The sequence below is a fragment of the Eurosta solidaginis genome, chromosome 4 (assembly GCF_040869045.1).
Source record: "Eurosta solidaginis isolate ZX-2024a chromosome 4, ASM4086904v1, whole genome shotgun sequence".
NCBI lineage: Eukaryota > Metazoa > Arthropoda > Insecta > Diptera > Tephritidae > Eurosta > Eurosta solidaginis.
Window position 1 is genome coordinate 97781539 of NC_090322.1, and position 19171 is coordinate 97800709.

At 38.4% G+C, this 19171-nt stretch overlaps 1 protein-coding gene across 10 annotated transcripts in view; it reads right to left on the reverse strand.

The window, feature by feature from the left end:
* Window positions 1-19171, reverse strand: part of PGAP1 (GPI inositol-deacylase) — a 1928961-nt gene that overhangs the window by 331429 nt on the left and 1578361 nt on the right. The gene's annotated exons all lie outside the window — the stretch shown is intronic.

Genomic DNA, 19171 nt, shown 5'->3' on the forward strand with positions numbered 1-19171 from the left:
CTCCTCTTCAAAAATTAAACCCCTTATTCATAAAAAAGGTTTATAAAGCTCTTATGATTGGAAATTTTAATGGGAATGTCATTTGGAAATGGAATTTCAATCCATAACTTTGTAGGTTCATGTTTTTTTTCAGCTGCTTTGCCCAACTAATCTCTGGAATAAGTTTAAACTATTCTAGTTTTCTTAAGAAAAATAAATATTCTTCTCAAAATTACGAAGCACTTTACGTTCAAACTGCGCTTTTGCACTAAATACTTTTCATTTTCTCTAGGGAAATTGTTAAACTTCCTCAGTAATATAAATGGGAAGTATCAATAAATTACGTATTATTTTAATCAATTGCCAGAAGTCACACAATTAGATATCGGCGAATATTCGAAAAAATTTAGTTTATACGAAAAACTACTTACCATTACAGTGTCTTTTGTTTACAGGAATTATTCCTAAATAATTAATTTTCACAGAACAAAACCAATAACGCAATTAAAATTGCAACTCAATGACTCTCTACGACCTGCAATTACACTTTGACTTGGTTTAGCTTTCACAAAAAAATAGATTCCGCTAGAATACCGCTATAAATTATCACAGCATGCTTTGCAACTCAAATTCAAATTTTGAATTGTATTGCTGACGCAATGGCTTAGTGGTTGTTGCTGTAGCAGCACATTCACTTGACTCGCGCTGGCTAACACGGGCTACAGACAAGCAATGTTATCTGCATAAGTGTGCTTTTTTCGTGAATTATGCTCATATAATTGATGCGTTTAAACGTCACTTGCAAATTTCAGTGCGTTTAATTATTTATTTATTAAGCTTCTAGCCTCACAGCCTCAATTTCAAAGTACAATGAAACTCTGCACACTTTTGAATAAATTAATATTTAAAGATTTTTAAGAGAAATTAAAATATTTTTTAATTCGAAATATCTCTCATAATTTTTCACAGTGGGAAATAATCAAAATACGTGTTACAAAGCTCTAGGGGGGGAGGGGGGGGGGGGGATCTCCCCTAGCCCCCCCCCCCCCCCCCCCCTGGAACCGCGCATGCTTAATGTAAGTATTGCTTTCAAAAAAACCGTTTAACTTAAACATTTTTTTAAATTTATTTTATTATACTGAAATTTCACTAGCAAAATTTGAATTTATGTGCTCCAAAGTATTCTGACGTCATTTCTACCGGGAAAGGAATTTTTTACAGAAATTTCACTAACAAAATTTGAACTTATGTGCTCCAAAGTATTTTGATGTCACTTCTACCGGACTGTATATAATATTTGTTCAAAGAGCCAAATCGGACAGACAAGTACGAGTTTTTTGAATATCTCAATTTTTGCGACACCTAGCGTACATTTTTTTTACTAAGGCGGTTTCTATTTCTGTATGTCAAATAATGATTTCCAAATATGAGCCAAATCGGACCACAAATACGATTTTTGTGAATATCTCGATCCTTGCGCCACCTAGCGGCTATTTTTTCATAGGTTGCTTTCTATTCATGTATGTATTATGTGCTCCAAATATGAGCCAAATCGGAACACAAATACCATTTCTTTCAATATCTCGATCCATGCGCCATCTAGCGGGAATTTTTTTCATAGGTCGCTTTCTATTCATGTATGGCTTATGTGTTCCAAATATGAGCCAAATCGGACCACAAATACCATTTTTGTGAATATCTCTATCCATGCGCCAACCAGCGCCGATTTTTTTTTCATAGGTCGCTTTCTATTCTTGTATGTATTATGTTTTCCAAATATGAGCCAAATCGGACCACAAATACGATTTTTGTGAATATTTAAATCCTTGCGCCACCTAGCAGCGAGTTTTTTCATAGGTCTCTTTCTATTCTTGTATGTATTACTTACTTACTTAATTGGCGCTTAACCATCTAAACGGTTATGGCCGTCCAACAAGGCGCGCCAGTCGCTCCTTCGCTCCACCAACCGGCGCCAATTGGTCACACCAAGGGAGTTTAAATCGTTTTCCGCCTGGTCCTTCCAACGGAGTGGGGGCCACTCCATAGGCGGGTTCCGATAGAAACTATTTCTTGGCCGGAGCATCATCTTTCATTCGCATAACATGGCCTAGTCAGCGCAGCCTAGTTCGCTGGACTATGTTGATGTCTGCGTATAGCTCGTACAGCTCATCATTAAATCTTCTTCGGTACTCGCCATCGCCAACGCGTAGAGGTCTATAAATCTTTCGAAGAACTTTTCTCTCGAACAATCCCAAAAGCCGCTTCATCTGCTGTTGTCATGGTCTATGCTTCTGCCCCATATAGCAGGACGGGTACGACTTGTAGAGTATGATAGTCGTTCGCCGAGAGAGGACTTTACTTTTCAATTGCCTACCTAGTCCAAAGTAGCATTTATTGGCAAGATTGATTCTTCGCTGGATTTCAATGTTGATGTTGTTGCTGGTTCCCAAATAAACGAAGTCTTTTACAATTTCGAAATTATGGCTGCCAACAGTAGCGTGGTGGCCAAGGCGCATATGCGCTGACTCTTTGCTCGATGACAGCAGGTACTTCGTTTTGTCCTCATTCACCATCAAACCCATATTTACCGCTTCTTTTTCCAGTTTGCAGTAAGCAGAACTAACAGCGCGGGTGTTTAGGCCGATGATATCAATGTCATCAGCATATGCCAGTAATTGCACGCTTTTATAGTATATTGTTCCAGTGCGGTTAAGTTCTGCATCTAGTATAATTTTCTCCAGCATCAAATTAAAGAAATCGCACGATAGGTGGTCACCCTGTCTGAAACCTCGTTTAGCTTCGAACAGCTCGGAGAGGTCCTTCCCAATTCTGACTGAGCTGATGGTGTTGCTCAACGTCATTTTGCACAGCCGTATAAGTTTTGCGGGGAAACCAAATTCAGACATAGCGGCATATAGGCAGCTCCTTTTCGTGCTGTCGAAGGCGGCTTTAAAGTCGACGAAGAGGCGATGTGTCGATTCTCTTTTCACGGGTTTTTTCCAAGATTTGGCGCATTGTGAAAATCTGGTCGATGGTAGATTTACCAGGTCTGAAGCCGCACTGATAAGGTCCAATCAGCCGGTTCACGGTGGGCTTCAATCTTTCGCACAATACACTTGAAAGGACCTTATATGCGATATTAAGAAGGCTGATTCCACTATAGTTGGTGCATTTTGCAATACCCCCTTCTTGTGGACTGGGCAAAGAACACTTAGATTCCAACCGTCGGGCATGCACTCGTGCGCCCATATTTTGCGAAGAAGCTCCTGCATGCGCCTTACCAACTCCTCGCCGCCTTACTTGAATAGCTACGGAGGCAATCCATCAGCGCCCACTGCCTTGTCGTCTTTCAATCTGGTTATTGCTATTCTAGCTTCTTCATAATTGGGCGGGGGGACATATATTCCATCACATCGATTGCGGGATCACGTTCTTCATCTTTGCGCGGTGAATTGCTGCCTCCCTCTAGGAGAGCAGAGAAGTGTTCCCTCCATAATCTAAGCACTCTCTGGACATCAGTTACAATGTCGCCGTTTTCGTTCCTACAGGAGTTTGCCCTGGTCTTAAAACCTTCCGTCTGTCGCCGTATTTTTGGTAATCTTTTCGGGCGTTATTCCTCCTCATACTCACGCCTTCCTGTAGGCAGCGTCTTTTCTTTCGGTTGCAACGCGGCATTCTTCATCGTACCAGTTGTTTTTCGTGGCCGCCGGTAACCAATTTTTTCCTCGGCGGCAGTACGAAATGCGTTGGAGATATGCTCCCACTGCTCCTGTATTCGTTCAGGATGAGTTGTGCTTTGATAGAGCCGGTGTGAGAGTCGGGTTGCGAAATCATTGGCAGTCTGTTTTGATTTAAGCTTTTCGACGTCTAGCTTTTCTTGTGTTTTTTATTCCTTGGTTTTATCCGCGTTGAGGCGGGTGCGTATTTTGGCTGCAACGAGATAATGGTCCGAGTCAATGTTAGGTCTTCGGATCGTGCGCACATCTAAAACACTGGAGGCATGCCGTCCGTCTATCACAGAGTGATCGATCTGATTGCGAGTATTTCGATCAGGAGATAGCCATGTAGCTTGATGTATCTTTTTATGCATGAATCTCGTGCTGGATATGACCATGTTTCGACCACCGGCAAAGTCAATCAGCCTCAGTCCGTTAGAAGAATTTTCATTATGTAGGCCAAACTTTCCGACTGTAGGGCCAAAAACACCTTCTTTGCCCACCCTGGCGTTAAAGTCGCCAAGCACGACTTTTATATCATGACGGGGGCAGCGCTCGTATGTGCGTTCTAATTGTTCATAAAAAGTGTCTTCCCCTTCATCGTCTTTCTCCTCTGTCGGCGCATGGGCGCAGATGAATGATATATTAAAAAATTTAGCTTTTATTCGGATAGCGGCGAGACGCTCGTTCACAGGCGTGAATGCCAGCACTTGGCGACAAAGTCTCGCTCCCACCACGAATCCGACGCCGAAACTGCGCTTATTCATATGGCCACTCCAATAGATGTCACATTTATTAATCTTCTTTCTTCCTTGCTTCGTCCAACGCATTTCTTGGATGGCGGTGATGTCAGATTTTGCTTTGACGAGGACATCAACCAGACTGGCATCTGCACCAATCCCATTCAGGGAGCGGACGTTCCAGGTGCATGCCCTCAATTCATTGTCCTTCAAACGTTTGCCATGGTCGTCATCTATAGAGAGTGTATTTATCCGAGGCTTGTTGTTATATTTCATTGGAGTATGGTTTTACGTGGCGGGTCCCAAGCCCAGCGCACAACCCGCTTAGCGGGGGTGAAAATATTACTTGCACGTTTATATAGCGAGCCGGTTGCTCCAAGACAGACGCCCCCTTGCAGCCGCACCTATAGGTGTACAGGCGCTGCCGATGAGATCTCCCCCGGCTAGCCCTTAAACTGATTATTTCAGAGTGGCCTGGCCAGATTGTCGCCTTCTCACATTAGCTCACCGTTAAGCGGCTACCCAGAGGATACTTGGCCCCAAGCGACCGGCAGTAGTGAGCTGCTTGAACCGCATGCAAAAGAATCGCTCTGGCCATTCCCACGTGAATGGCGGTCAGAAGCTTTCCCCACTTTCGTGGACTTCTACACACGTCCCCAACCTCCCTTGTACGTCTTGTATATATTATGTATTCCAAATATGAGCCGAATCGGACCACAAATACGATTTTTGTAAATATCTCGATTCTCGCGCCACCTAGCGGCAATTTTTTCATAGGTCGCTTTCTATTCATGCATGTATTATGTGTTCCAAATATGAGCCAAATCGGACCACAAATACGATATTTGTGAATATCTCGATCCTTGAGCCACCTAGCGGCGATTTTTATTTATTATTGCGTTGTCATCGGATTCTGAACTATATTCCAAGTTTCAAACTTGTAGCTTATCGGGAAGTTACTTAAATTTTAATTACAAAATTCGCGCTGGCCGGCCAGCCGTGCAGCCTGTCTAGTCAACCTAAATAAAACCGTTTAAAAATATCGTTTATAACATGAATATTACTTCATTATGAAAAAAATTACAAAATCGACACGGCCGCAACCCTACACTGAAATTACCTTGAACGTTGGAATATAGTTGTCTCTTATTATATTGGTAGCTTCAAACGAAGTCATTTGGAAACTTGAATTGTACATTTGTATATTGGCTAGAAAACGTCTTGATTCCGCTGTTGAACCAGAAATTAGTGTTTGTAATGGTTCTGGTGCCGAACTTTTCCTGAGGCGCAACACATTCCAGGCGTTTCGCTTTTACATTTTAGTGCACAGCAAAATTGACATACATTTTCATAATGCCAATTACCACAAATTTATGCAAACTATAATCGATATCGTTGTTATATTGAAATACGGCGCCACTCAAAGGAATATTAATGTTGCGTCGACGTGGAAGTGACCTGGCATATCGTTCCCTGTCAATGGCATTGTGATGTACGCGTTGTTCGTCTGATCGTCGTTTTCTTTCGTTGGATCTATTTCGTGTTCTCCGCGACCGACGCCCAATAGTGCTACTTTCCTGGAAGGCATTTTGTAATTCATTCCACCTTTCACGAAAATTTACGGCCCAAAACTTAAAAAAAAAGATTGGTCGAATAAATGCTCTTTGTTATCACACCACTTTTCACTAAAATAAAGTCGTTTGTACCAGTACCAAAACTTTAAGTGTGACCTCGTAAATAAATTCTATTTTTTATCACACCACCTTTCACTAAAATAAACACGTTTGTAGAAGCAGGAAAACTTTAAAAGTGACTTCTTGAAATAAATTTTATTTACTATTGCAAAAAGTAAAGCGCAATTAAAAAATTGTAATTTTAAATATTTTTATGTACATATGTATGTATGTTTTTGAATGAGTTTTCTTAATTTGAAATCGCAGACGGCTACCTGCTGAACAGATAGAACCAAAAATATTCATACAAGAAAATAGTTTGGAAACAATTTTGAAATTTGAAATATTTTATGTACATATACATATTTGATTTGTAGGAAATTTCTTATTGTAAATTAAGTATACGGCATAAAAAAAAGTGCGGAAAAGGCAAAAAATATGTTTGTTCAATAGGGAAATTGATAGGAATAGGGATGGGGATAGGGATTTACCTTATATATCGCCTTACCAATTTTCAGTAGTCTAATATTAATACTTCCATAGATATTGAGTATGAAAGATCCCATTTGTATGGGAGTTGCCACGCGCCTTTCCCGATTTCAAAAATGGATAAAAAAAAGGATAGATACTTACTTTATATAACGCATAACCAAATTTCAGTAGTTAAAGTTAAAAATAAAGTTAAAGTTAAGGTTAAAGTTAAAGTTAAAGTTAAAGTTAAAGTTAAAGTAAAAGTAAAAGTAAAAGTAAAAGTAAAAGTTAAAGTTGAAGTTAAAGTTAAAGTTAGAGTTAAAGTTAAAGTTAATGTTAAAGTTAAAGTTAAAGCTAAGGTTAAAGTTAAAGTTAAGGTTAAAGTTAAAGTCAAAGTTAAAGTTAAAGTTAAAGTTAAAGTTAAAGTAAAAGTTAAAGTTAAAGTTAAAGTTAAAGTTAGAGTTAAAGTTAAAGTTAAAGATAAAGTTAAAATTAAAGTTAAAGTTAAAGTTAAAGTAAAAGTTAAAGTTAAAGTTAAAGTTAAAGTTAAAGTTAGAGTTAAAGGTAAAGTTAAAGTTAAAGTAAAAGTTAAAGTTAAAGTTAAAGTTAAACTTAAAGTTAATGTTAAAGTTAAAGTTAAAGTTAAAGCTAAGGTTAAAGTTAAAGTTAACGTTAAAGTTAAAGTTAAAATTAAAGTTAAAATTAAAGTTAAAGTTAAAGTTAGACTTAAAGGTAAAGTTAAAGTTAAAGTTAAAGTTAATGTTAAAGTTAAAGTTAAAGTTAAAGTTAAAGTTAAAGTTAAAGTTAAAGTTAAAGTGAAAGTTAAAGCTAAGGTTAAAGTTAAAGTTAAAGTTAAGGTTAAAGTTAAAGTCAAAGTTAAAGTTAAAGTTAAAGTGAATGCTAAAGTTAAAGCGAAAGTTAAAGTTAAAGTTAAAAATAAAGTTAAAGTTAAAGTTAAAATGAAAGTTAAAGTTAAAGTCAAAGTTAAAGTTAAAGCTAAAGTTAAAGTTAAGGTTAAAGTAAAAGTTAAAGTTAACGTTAAAGTTAAAGTTAAAGTTAAAGTTAAAGTTAAAATTAAAGTTAAAGTTAAAGTTAGACTTAAAGGTAAAGTTAAAGTTAATGTTAAAGTTAAAGTTAAAGTGAAAGTTAAAGCTAAGGTTAAAGTTAAAGTTAAAGTTAAGGTTAAAGTTAAAGTCAAAGTTAAAGTTAAAGTTAAAGTTAAAGTTAAAGTTAAAGTTAAAAATAAATGTGGGATCTGATACCTTGAAATGCAACCTTAGCCTTAAAATACAACCAAACTAACAAACTCTAACCTGACGAACAATTTAACGAAAAAGACGAGAACAACGACAACGACTGAAAACAGACGAGTTCAGAAAAACTTTGAAACCCGAAGCGCACACAAGAAATAAAAGTCGCACACAAAAGAAAATTATCTAATTATACTAAAAATTTGATCTAATACTAAGGAAAACTTAAAATAACTATAATTAAACAATAAGAAACAAATTAAATGTAAAATCCTTAACAAACAAAGTGAAATTAAACATTTGAATAAAACAAAACGCTTGTTTCATTCCACAAATGGTGTCAGGCGTGGATCGAAAATTCCAGCTAACTATGTGCGGTCGGTAAAATATAACTAGACGAAAATGCTAAAAGTCGCTCAATAAAGTGCTTATTATTTAGATGAGCAATAAAAAAAAGGTCTAGTTACCGCGCTCGTGCTTGTGTGTGCAAAAAAATATTGCGGCCATTGAGTACGCAGAAATAAATTGCGCTACTCAATTATGCGAAAATTTAAATAAATACAGTAATCACCATTTAAAGTGGCTAATGTACATAGTAAATGTGCACAAGAAAAGAAAAAAAAAACAAACTTCGACTTATACGTATTTTGTATAAATTTGGGCCTGTACCAAAATTTTACTCGGTAGAAAACTGTGGCGTCATTTTAAAAGAGCCGTTAGCGAATCTGTTCAAAAGCCAAAGAACACAATAGACGCCCACGAGCAATAACTCTAGAAAGTTCTGCCGATGTTACGTTATAGAGCAATAACTCCACTGTGTATTTAGTAAGCGAAGTTGTAGTTAGAAAGAAACGGCTACTACAAATTGTGAATGCTTTGTTGTTATAAGCGAAAGCAAATATCATGCTGGTGGTTGATAGTGGTGCAGTGTAGATGCGATAGATATCAACGTCGCTGTCAGTGATATTGTTGTTAATATTACCTATGAAAGCAGCGCAGTGTAGACGCGTTGGTGCAGTCGGAGCAGAGCAGTCAAGAAGGTTGATTTATCGTAAGCATCATTGTTAAGATACGTGTGTGAGTAAGAAACGAAAATACCATCGAAGGTGGAAACGAATGAATTCCTGTGGTTAACGAAGGTAGAAGGTGATAACATTAATATAAGTAAAGAACAGGTATGAAATTTGTAATATTAAAAAAAGAATCTCATAAGAAATTGTTAAGCAGGAGAGAGACAGTTTAAAACAGAATAATTTTTGAACCTACGAGTCTTATTAGAAAACAAATCAACATGTATGCATTTTGAAATATTAAAAAGAACCTTATAAGAAATTGTTAAGCAGGAGAGAGACAGTTAGAAACAGAATAATTTTTGTACCTACAAGTCTTATTAGAAAACAGATGAATAGAGCTTTGAATGAAACAATAACAAAAAACTTTCAGTTGAAATTATATGTGAAACCAAGAAATACGAATAATTTGAATACTCGGTAAACGGAAATAATTATATTGAAATAAAAACTTAATTTTGTAAAGCAGAAGTTGAAATATAAGAATTTGACACATGTAAAAGAAAGATCTTATTGGAATATTCATAGTAAGATATAAGAATTTTACTACAGTTTAATTAATTAAAATTTTACCTTAAATCGGAAAATATAATTTGTAACATCCCTGTAAGAATATAAGCTTTACGAGAAACCTAGTATAAAACGAAGGAGTTGCACTTATTTATGAATTAAATATTTTAAAAATTTAATTAAAGTATTTTAGAGGTTTTCAACTCCAAATTTTAAACATATATTTAAGATGAATAGGGATGAAATCTTTGCACTAACCGTGAACGGGTTGAAAGAAAAACTCACGGGACTTAGTCTGTCTGCAAACGGACGAAAAGCTACGTTGCAAGATAGGTTATGTGAACACTTCGGTCTGTGCGTAGATGAAGGTAATGGTTCTGACGCAGAAAGTGAGTCTTTTGAGAGTACTGTTTTACCGGCGGCGGGAGTGGGTCGCCCTGTCTTTACTTTGCGTGATATTGAAGGTTCTCTTCCAACATTTAATGGATCCGGACAGCCCACAGTTGTAGAGTGGCTGGACGATTTTGAGACCAATGCAACAGCAGTGCAGTGGGGGACCTACAAAAGTTTATTTATAGTAAACAACTTTTGAAGGGTGCTGCAAAACTATTTGTCCGCAGCCAACGGGGTATATCCTCCTGGTGTTTGCTTAAGCAATGCTTACAAAAAGAATTCGGTGTTGTCATATCATCCATTGATGTGCATCGTGCACTTAGAAACCGTCGAAAGCGTCCTAGCGAAGATTATCGCGAGTATCTTTACAGTCTTATGGATATAGGAAGGCCAATAAATTTGGACGACAAAAGTCTTATCGAATATTTTGTCGACGGAGTTCCAGACTCACGTTCGAACAAAGCTAATCTGTATCAAGCTAATACCATAGACGAGTTGAAGCGACATATTCTTGTTTATGAAAAGGTACGTTCCGGGCATCAACCTAGTGTTGGACCTAATCAAAGCTAGCGTGAAGATAAATCTCGTATTAACACGCAGGGTGTTGAGGAGAAACGCTGTTATAAGTGTGGGCAACTAGGGCATTTAGCTAACAAGTGTGACGCGCCAAGACAAAATAAATGTTTCGGATGTAATCAGTCTGGACATCGTATTGCTGATTGTCCTCAGAAGAAAACACAGATAAAGCAGGAAGGTGCTAAAGTGAATACGCTAGAAGCAATATGTGTTGCGTCTAGTGGCTGCGTTATCTTCAAGAATTTAACCATTAATAACTTTAAATTTTCTGCTTTGATTGACACTGGATGTGACTTATATCTCATTAGGTATGATGTTTTGATGATGTTGGGAGAAATTCAGCTGTCTAACGATGTGCACAAACTGAGGGGTATAGGTAATAGTATGCTTACCACGGTTGGAAGTTTTACTATTGAAGTTATAATAGACGCAATTGCTTTGGATATCACTTTCCATGTCGTACGCGAACGCGATATTAATTATGAAGCAATTATAGGTAATAATGTGCTAAAACAAGTTAACCTAGTGGTAACGGAGGACTTAGTGGAATTTAAAGAAAAGAACAACGACAAGTCTCCCTCGGTTTCTTCAAGACAAAAACAAGATGGAGGCATAGAGCTCATCAAAGAGTTTAGGGATCTTTGCTTGTCTGCGGAGTCGGCCGTAGAGGAAAATGTAAAAATAGATTTGTCACATCTCAGTATAAATCAGATTGGGGAAATAGAGAACATTATTGAAAATTATTCGCCAAAAAAAACAACGGGACTCTCCAGTTGCAATGAAGATATGTTTGACCGACGAAACCCCAGTATTCCAAGGACCGAGGCGTATGTCTTATTCAGATAGGTGTGTTGTGTACAAACAAGTTGCGGAATGGCTGAAGGAATGGATTATCCAGCCTAGTTCTTCGGAATACGCATCACCAATTGTATTGGTGGCTAAAAAGGACGGTAGCAAAAGGTTATGCTGCGATTATCGCCGGCTTAACGAAAAGGTCATGAGGGACAACTTCCCAATGCCTCTGATAGACGATGTCATAGAGCGCCTCCAGGGAGCGCGAATATTTACCACCCTAGACTTGAGAAATGGATTCTTCCATGTACCAATGGAGGAAGGTTCGAGAAAATATACGTCATTCGTTACCCATCAAGGACAGTACGAATTTTTATATGTTCCTTTTGGGATATCCAATTCCCCAGCAGTTTTCACACGGTACATATATGCCGTATTTAGGGATTTAGTAAGATATGGCGTGGTAGATATATATATAGGGACGATCTAATTATTCCATCTATGAATGTAGATCAGGGTATAGCCAAAATAAAAGTAGTGTTAGAGAAAGCAGCTGAATATAATCTGCGCATCAAATGGCAAAAATGTCAATTCCTACAAACCAGGGTCGATTTTTTAGGTTATATAGTAGAGAATGGTACCATAAGACCATCTGAGGCAAAAACCCAGGCGGTCAAGAGCTTTCCGCAACCTTGTGATAGAAAAGCCGTTCAAAGGTTTCTAGGCCTTACCTCATATTTTCGACGATTCATTGAGAGTTACGCAGTGATTGCCAAACTGTCGGACTTGTTACGCAAGGATACAAAGTTCACTTTCGGTGAAGAACAGCAGGCAGCATTTCAGCAGTTAATAGCAGTATTAGTTAGCGCCCCAGTTCTGCGGCTGTATAACCCCAAGGCACTAACCGAGGTACATACAGATGCTTCAAAGCACGGTTACGGAGCTGTTCTTCTACAAAAAGATAGCGAAGACCAACTATTTCATCCAATCCAATACATGAGCCGAAAGACGAAACCTGCTGAGGAGAGTTACCACTCTTACGAATTGGAGGTGCTAGCGATCGTGGAGGCCTTGAAGAAATGGAGGGTTTACCTAATGGGCATACATTTTAAGATTGTTACCGACTGCAACGCATTCGCTATGACCATGAAAAAGAAAGATGTTCCATTAAGAGTGTCTCGCTGGGCGATGCTATTGCAGGATTTCGACTACGAAATCGAACACCGGAGCGGAACAAAAATGCGACACGTGGATGCTTTGAGCCGAGTTGCGTGTTTGATGTTAGAAGACTCGTTGATTCATTGGCTCAAACAAGCTCAAGAAGAAGATGATTGGGTTCTAGCAGTTCGCAAGGTATTGGAAATGGGTACTTACGAAGACATCTATATCAAACATGATTTGGTGTACAAGGACCCCGTAAAAGAGCTGATAGTTGTACCCTCCTTAATGGAGGAAGAGATCATACGGACAGCACATAAATAAGGGCACTTCTCAGTGAAAAAGACACAGGAAGCTCTTGGAAAAAACTTTTTTATCGCGCAAGCCGGAACAAAAGTAACCAGAGTTGTCAGAAGCTGCATAGAGTGTATCGTTTCTGACGCGAAATCCGGAAGGAAGGAAGGGTTACTGAACCCGATCGATAAGGAGGATAGGCCATTAAGCACCCTTCATATCGATCATGTTGGACCGATGGAGCAAACGAAGAAAGCATATAACTATATCCTCGTAGTGGTCGATGCGTTTTCTAAGTTTGAGTGGTTGTACCCAACCAAAAATACCGGTGCTGATGCAGTCGTTGATCGGCTCTCAAAACAAGCTGTTACATTCGGAAATCCCAGACGCATTATAACTGATAGGGGAGCAGCGTTCACAAGTAATCAATTCAAGGAGTACTGCACAAAGGGGGGTATAGAGCATTTGCTTATAGCAACAGGTGTTCCAAGAGGCAATGGACAAGTTGAGCGAATGCATCAGATTGTGGTACCAATGATATCTAAACTATGTTCAGAGGAACCAGGCAATTGGTATAAACACGTAGATAGGGTACAGCAATACATCAACAGTAATCCGACACGGAGTACAAGGTTTTCCCCATTTAGGATCTTGACAGGGATAGAAATGAGGATAACAGAGTTGCCAGATTTCCATGAGTTAGTAGAACAGGCAGCCGTAGCCGATCTGGATGCGGAACGCGAAATGGTACGCCATCAAGCAAAGGAAAATATCGCTGTTATACAAAAAGAAAACAAACGTAACTTTGATGGGAAAAGGAAGGAGTCAACTAAGTATAAACCAAATCAGTTAGTTGCCATTAAGCGTACGCAATTTGGGAGTGGACTCAGACTTAAGCCTAAGTTCTACGGTCCATACAAGGTTTTGAAGGTACTGGCTCATGATAGGTATGAAGTAGAGAAGGTTGGCGAAAGTGAAGGTCCTAGGCGCACCTCTACCGTCGCCGAGTATATGAAACGCTGGGAGACATCGTTCAGGTCGAACGATTAGTCAGGATGGCCGAATGTGGGATCTGATACCTTGAAATGCAACCTTAGCCTTAAAATACAACCAAACTAACAAACTCTAACCTGACGAACAATTTAACGAAAAAGACGAGAACAACGACAACGACTGAAAACAGACGAGTTCAGAAAAACTTTGAAACCCGAAGCGCACACAAGAAATAAAAGTCGCACACGAAAGAAAATTATCTAATTATACTAAAAAACTTAAAATAACTATAATTAAACAATAAGAAACAAATTAAATGTAAAATCCTTAACAAACAAAGTGAAATTAAACATTTGAATAAAACAAAACGCTTGTTTCATTCCACATAAAGTTAAAGTTAAAGTTAAATTGAATGTTAAAGTTAAAGTGAAAGTTAAAGTTAAAAATAAAGTTAAAGTTAAGGTTAAAGTTAAACTTAAATATTAACTTCTCATTTATTCAATAAAAGTAAAAAATTTGCTTAAAAAGGTTAACTTGAATTAATATCAAAGACAAAACTTTAATTAATATCAAAGAAAACAAAATGTTGCATAAATATTATAATTGCATAAGTTGATAATATGCAATAGCTTTACCGCGGCAGTCCCCGAGTGCCACACGTCCTTTTTTTTATGAAAAAATATGAAAAAAATTCCTTTTTGCGAGGGCAGCATTCCAAAACCACAACTTTTTTTCAAGATATTTTTTCTTTACGTAAAGCTCTGTTTAATTAGAAAGTTAAAGTTAAAGTTAAAGTTAAAGCTAAGGTTAAAGTTAAAGTTAAGGTTAAAGTTAAAGTCAAAGTTAAAGTTAAAGTTAAAGTAAAAGTTAAAGTTGAAGTTAAAGTTAAAGTTAAAGTAAAAGTTAAAGTTAACGTTAAAGTTAAAGTTAAAGTTAAAATTAAAGTTAAAGTTAAAGTTAGACTTAAAGGTAAAGTTAAAGTTAAAGTTAAAGTTAAAGTTAATGTTAAAGTTAAAGTTAAAGTTAAGGTTAAAGTGAAAGTTAAAGCTAAGGTTAAAGTTAAAGTTAAAGTTAAGGTTAAAGTTAAAGTCAAAGTTAAAGTTAAAGTTAAAGTTAAAGTTAAAGTTAAAGTTAAAGTTAAAGTGAATGTTAAAGTTAAAGCGAAAGTTAAAGTTAAAGTTAAAAATAAAGTTAAAGTTAAAGTTAAAATGAAAGTTAAAGTTAAAGTCAAAGTTAAAGTTAAAGCTAAAGTTAAAGTTAAGGTTAAAAATAAAGTTAAAGTTAAAGTTAAAGTCAAAGTTAAAGTTAAATTTAAGGTTACAGTTAAAGTTAAAGTTAAATTTAAAGTTAAAGTTAAAGTTAAAGTGAATGTTAAAGTTAAAGTTAAAGTTAAAAATAAAGTTAAAGTGAAAGTTAAAGTTAAAAATAAAGTTAAAGTTAAGGTTAAAGTTAAACTTAAATATTAACTTCTCATTTATTCAATAAAAGTAAAAAATTTGTTTTCTTATCGGTCACCACGCTTAAAAAGGTTAACTTGAATTAATATCAAAGACAAAACTTGAATTAATATCAAAGAAAACAAAATGTTGCATAAATATTATAGTTGCATAAGTTGATAATATGCAATAGCTTTACCGCGGCAGTCCCCGAGTGCCACACGTCCTTTTTTTTTATGAAAAAATATGAAAAAAATTCCTTTTTGCGAGGGCAGCATTCCAAAACCACAACTTATTTTTTCAAGATATTTTTTCTTTACGTAAAGCTCTGTTTAATAAGAAAAAAGATAAGCTATCATCGAAGAAAATCGATGCAAAATTACGTAAGTTATAAACGATCAAATAAAAATACCCAGGTTGCGCAACTTCAATGTATGTATACATACATATATTAAAGGTATAAAGTGCAAATGGGATATTTTCCGGATAAACGAATAACACCATAACAATGATAATACTTTTTCTTTAAATAAATCAAATACTACTTTTAATACTCGAATTGTTTTATAGTAGGTTGAGTGGTTGCATCGAAAGGAAGAGTGGTTGGGTTCGAAACCTGCTGTAGGCATTATAGTTATAAACATGTATTTCCGTCACTTATGGGTAAGTATGCAGGTAGATTTTTAAAATTATAAGACACAGAAAATTTTTAAAGCCTACATCTAAAGCAGGTAGTATTTTCTTTTCCCGGCTTCGTATAAAAAGGAACCTTTCTGTCTAGGTAAGATTTGATTTTTAAACGGTTTTGTTTAGCTTGAGTTGACAGGCAGCCTGCACGCACGGCCGTTGTGAACGAATTTTGTAATTGAAATTTAAGTAACTTCCCGATAAGCTACAAGCTTGAAACTTGGAATATAGTTCAGAACCCGATGACAATGCAATAATAAGAAAAAAAATCGCCGCTAGGTGTCGCAAGGATCGAGATATTCGCAAAATTCGCATTTGTGGCCCGATCTGGCTCATATTTGGCACACATTATACATGCAAGAATAGAAATCGACCTGTGAAAAAAAATCGCCGCTGGGTGGCGCATGGATCGAGATATTCACATAAATCGTATTTGTGCTCCGATTTAGCTCATATTTGGAACACGTAATACATGCAAGAATAGAAATCGACCTGTGAAATGCAATAATAAGAAAAAAATCGTCGCTAGGTGGCGCAAGGATCGAGATATTCACAAAAATCGTATTTGTGCTCCGAAATGCAATAATAAGAAAAAAATCGTCGCTAGGTGGCGCAAGGATCGAGATATTCACATAAATCGTATTTGTGCTCCGATTTAGCTCATATTTGGAACACGTAATACATGCAAGAATAGAAATCGACCTGTGAAATGCAATAATAAGAAAAAAATCGTCGCTAGGTGGCGCAAGGATCGAGATATTCACAAAAATCGTATTTGTGGTCTGATTTGGCTCATATTTGGAACACATAATACATGCAGGAGGGTGGGGCCGTGTGTAGAAGTCCACGAAAGTGGGGAAAGTTTCTGACCGCCATTCACCTGGGAATGGCCAGAGCGATTCTTTTGCATGTGGTTCAAGCAGCTCACTACTGCCGGTCGCTTGCGGCCAAGTATCCTCTGGGTAGCCGCTAAACACCCGTTTAGCGGTGAGCTAATGTGAAAAGGCGACAACCTGGCTAGGCCACTCTGACATAATCGGTTTAAGGGCTAGCCGGGGGAGATCTCATCGGCAGCGTCTGTACACCTCTAGGTGCGGCTGCAAGCGGGCGTCTGTCTTGGAGCAAGCGGCTCGCTATATAAACGTGCCAAGTAATATTTTCACCCCCGCTGAGCGGGTTGTGCGCTGGGCTTGGGACCCGCCACGTAAAACCATACTCCAATGAAATATAACAGCAAGCCTCGGATAAATACACTCTCTATTGATGACGACCATGGCAAACGTTTGAAGGACAATGAATTGAGGGCATGCACCTGGAACGTCCGCTCCCTGAATGGGATTGGTGCAGATTCCCGGCTGGTTGATGTCCTCGTTAAAGCAAAATCTGACATCACCGCCATCCAAGAAATGCGTTGGACGAAGCAAGGAAGAAAGAAGATCAAAAATTGTGACATATATTGGAGTGGCCATGCGAATAAGCGCAGTTTCGGCGTCGGATTCGTGGTGGGAGAGAGACTTTGTCGCCAAGTGCTGGCGTTCACGCCTGTGGACGAGCGTCTCGCCGCTATCCGAATAAAAGCAAAATTTTTTAATATATCATTCATCTGCGCCCATGCGCCGACAGAGGAGAAAGACGATGAAGTGAAAGACACTTTTTATGAACAATTAGAACGCACATACGAGCGCTGCCCCCGTCATGATATAAAAGTCGTGCTTGGCGACTTTAACGCCAGGGTGGGCAAAGAAGGTGTTTTTGGCCTTACAGTCGGAAAGTTCAGCCTACACAATGAAACTTCTCCTAACGGACTGAGGCTGATTGACTTTGCCGGTGCTCGAAACATGGTCATATCCAGCACGAGGTTCATGCATAAAAAGATACATCAAGCTACATGGCTGTCTCCTGATCGAAATACTCGGAATCAGATCGATCACGTTGTGATAGATGGACGGCATGCCTCCAATATTTTAGATGTGCGCACGATCCGAGGGCCTAACATCGATTCGGACCATTATCTCGTTGCAGCCAAAATACGCACCCGCCTCAACGTGGCTAAAAACAAGGAACAAAAAACACAAGGAAAGCTAGACGTCGAAAAGCTTCAATCACAACAGACTGCCAATGATTTCGCAACTCGTCTCTCACACCTGCTCTCTGAGGGCACAACTCATCCTGAAGGAATACAGGAGCAGTGGGAGCATATCTCCAAAGCACTTCGTACTACCGCCGAGGAAAAAATTGATTACCGGCGGCCACGAAAAAACAACTGGTATGATGAGAATGCTGCGTTGCAACCGAAAGAAAAGACGCTGCCTACAGGGCTACGTTAAAAGCGAGCGCGACAAGAGGAGTGTGTGAACGCTATCGTGAGTTGAAAAGGGAAGCGAGACGTCTTTTAAGGAAGAAAAAAGCAGAAGCAGAAAGGCGTGAGTGCGAGGAGCTTGAGCTGCTAGCCACCTGGAACAACGCCCGAAAATTCTACCAAAAAATACGGCGACAGACGGATGGTTTTAAGACCGGGGCAAACTCCTGTAGGAATGAAAACGGCGACCTTGTAACTGATGTCCAGAGAGTGTTTAGATTATGGAGGGAATAATTCTCTGCTCTCCTGAATGGAGGCAGCAATTCACCGCGCAGAGATGAAGAACCCGATCCCGCAATCGATGATGATAGAATATATGTCCCCCCGCCCGATTATGACGAAGTTAGAATAGCAATAACCAGATTGAAAAACAACAAGGCCGTGGGCGCTGATGGATATCCTGCGGAGCTATTCAAGTTCGGCGGCGAGGAGTTGGTAAGGCGCATGCAGCAGCTTCTTAGCAAAATATGGGCGGACGAAAGCATGACCGACGGTTGGAATCTAAGTGTTCTTTGCCCGGTCCACAAGAAGGGGGATACTGCAAAATGCACCAACTATAGTGGAATCAGCCTTCTTAATATCGCATATAAGGTCCTTTCAAGTGTATTGTGCGAAAGATTGAAGCCCACCGTGAACCGGCTGATTGGACCTTATCAGTGCGGCTTCAGACCTGGTAAATCTACCATCGACCAGATTTTCACAATGCGCCAAATCTTGGAAAAAAACCGTGAAAAGAGAATCGACACACATCAACTCTTCGCCGACTTTAAAGCCGCCTTCGACAGCACGAAAAGGAGCTGCCTATATGCCGCTATGTCTGAATTTGGTTTCCCCGCAAAACTTATACGGCTGTGCAAAATGACGTTGAGCAACACCATCAGCTCAGTCAGAATTGGGAAGGACCTCTCCGAGCTGTTTGAAACTAAACGAGGTTTCAGACAGGGTGACCCCCTATCGTGCGATTTCTTTAATTTGATGCTGGAGAAAATTATACTAGCTGCAGAACTTAACCGCACTGGAACAATATACTATAAAAGCGTGCAATTACTGGCATATGCTGATGACATTGATATC